At 56.5% G+C, this 2,333-nt stretch overlaps 1 non-coding gene across 1 annotated transcript; it reads right to left on the bottom strand.

Annotated features, from left to right (window-relative positions):
- Positions 1-340: 340 nt before the first annotated feature.
- LOC140192078 (U2 spliceosomal RNA) lies at positions 341-531 on the bottom strand. Its single transcript, XR_011884054.1, has one exon. It is a non-coding gene; the product is annotated as a U2 spliceosomal RNA (small nuclear RNA).
- Positions 532-2,333: the final 1,802 nt, after the last annotated feature.

A 2,333-nucleotide genomic window follows, 5' to 3' on the forward strand; every position in this document is an offset into this window, starting at 1 on the left:
AGCAGTTTGCTTCAGGAATGAATGCCAAGGGGCATCTCTCATGAAGTTGCTGCCTTGCCTGCAGCACCTGATCTGGTTGCAGCCCGGATGTGCACTTGATCTTAGCCAAACGGCCCAGATATGATGCCCGTGCTGTTGTTGAGTTGTCTGCACATTGCGTGAGTGAGTGAGTGAGTGAGCTGTATCGACAGACAGACACAGACACAGGAGAGGTGTAGAGCAAGCAGCTCTCCTCTCTCTCCATGTGCGTGCATGCTTGTCTGTGCTGCTGTGCCGCCGCCGCCGCCTGATGGAGCTTTCGTCGTTTTTCTTTTCTTTGCTACTTTGAAATTCCCCAGAAGGGGAGTGCACCGTTCCCAGAGGCACTGCAATACCGGGTCGATGCGTGGAGTGGACGGAGCAAGCCCCTATTCCATCTCCCTGTTCCAAAAATCAATTTAATATATGGTCCCCAGATAAGGGACGTATCAGATATTAAACTGATAAGAACAGATACTACACTTGATCTTAGCCAAAAGGCCGAGAAGCGATGCAGGCGGCCTCTTGAGTCGGCTACATCCTGCCTAGCCTCTGGTGTTTAGATTGAAGCAGGAGGCCTGGCAAAGACCTTGCTGCCCTGGCCCGCTGGCAGCTCTCCCCTAGGTTGTCTGGGATCGGTGGGTGTGCTGGACAGCTGTTGCCTACCTGGTCCGTCCTGAGTGCAACTTGTCAGAGGCTATGTAAAGCTGCCAGTGATCCACCAATCATCTGGGAGTGGGGCCGTACCTACGGGCGCCTACGTCACTGGCACACTGCCTACGTCAAGGCTGCCGGCTTCCTCGGCTGGCTCCCAGGTCGGTCTCAGAGGCTGGCTCAACTTGCACTGCTCTCCTGGTCGTGGGAGGCTGGTCACGCTGTCCTGTCTGCACAAAAGTCTGCAGGGGGAGTGGGAGCAGGCCGCTCGGCCCTTCAAGGGCGTCCCTGCACTCGGCAAAGAGAGCGCGCCTCTCGGCTTTGCGTGCCCCAGCTGGCTGGCGCATCCAGCTGAACGGTCTCCTTCGGAGGCTCTGCCCTCTCCGGGAGGGAGCGAGCGGATGGGACTGCACCGGGCGACAAAGGCAGAGGCCACGTGCGCCGCTCAAGACCGGTTACGAGGTTTGTGGACGTGGCCAAAGTCCGCGGGCAGAAAAGCCTCCTGGCAAGCTTGGGAATAGGAAGATGTCAGCTACAGGTGTGCCTGAGGAGAAACAATGGGTGTGCTCTCCAAGCCGAAGGCTGAAGTGCAGCCATTCACACCTCTGTGCCTTTATTTTGATGTGTGTGGAATTACAATTGTTGAGTGGCTTGAGTTTGTTTCATCTCACAGAAGCTGTAGACTTTGCGTCTGCACAGGCTATCATTGGACACAGTGGTGTCTTCTCCCCTGCTCCCCCACCACCTTTTTTTACCAGGGTGGATGGGGGTGGGTGGGTGTGTGTGTGTGTCTGTCTGTCTCTCTGTGTCTGTCTCTGTCTCTCTCACCCACCGACACAAACACACATGGAATGCTGAGGGATCTGGCAGGGTCGGTCTGTCTCTCTCTCTCACTCACTCAATCTCACACACACACAGAGTCACAGACACACGTGCACACGGGGGTGTGTGGGGGTGGGTGTGTGTGTGTGTTTGTGTGTGTGTGTGTGTCTGTCTCTCTGTGTCTGTCTCTGTCTCTGTCTCTCTCACCCACCGACACAAACACACATGGAATGCTGAGGGATCTGGCAGGGTCTGTCTCTCTCTCTCACTCAATCTCACACACACACAGAGTCACAGACACACGTGCACACGGGGGTGTGTGGAGGTGGGTGGGTGTGTGTGTGTGTGTGTGTGTGTGTCTGTCTGTCTCTCTGTCTCTGTCTCTGTCTCTCTCACCCACCGACACAAACACACATGGAATGCTGAGGGATCTGGCAGGGTCTGTCTCTCTCTCTCTCACTCACTCACTCACTCACTCACTCACTCACTCACTCACTCACTCACTCACTCAATCTCTCTCTCTCACACACACACACACACACACAGAGTCACAGACACACGTGCACACGGAGTGCTGAGGGATCTGCCAAGCTGTACAGAGGGCAGTAAAGGGAGAAGGGCCGAGGCCCTTCATTATGCCTCTGTGCTGACGCCTGAGCAGACTGACTGGTTTTGCAGCGGGGTGGGTGCACGGATGTAGAAACAGGAGGGAGGGCACGGCAGGAGGGAAATGTGTCGCGGGCTGACGGCGGCCCTGTGCCCCACTGCTCTGCAGGTGCGTTTTTGGCCGGCATGGCTCAGTGGTGGAGTGGGTGGGCGCGTGTGCGCGCCGTGGAAGG

This window comes from Mobula birostris (assembly GCF_030028105.1).
Source record: "Mobula birostris isolate sMobBir1 chromosome 11 unlocalized genomic scaffold, sMobBir1.hap1 SUPER_11_unloc_1, whole genome shotgun sequence".
Classification (NCBI taxonomy): Eukaryota; Metazoa; Chordata; class Chondrichthyes; order Myliobatiformes; family Myliobatidae; genus Mobula; species Mobula birostris.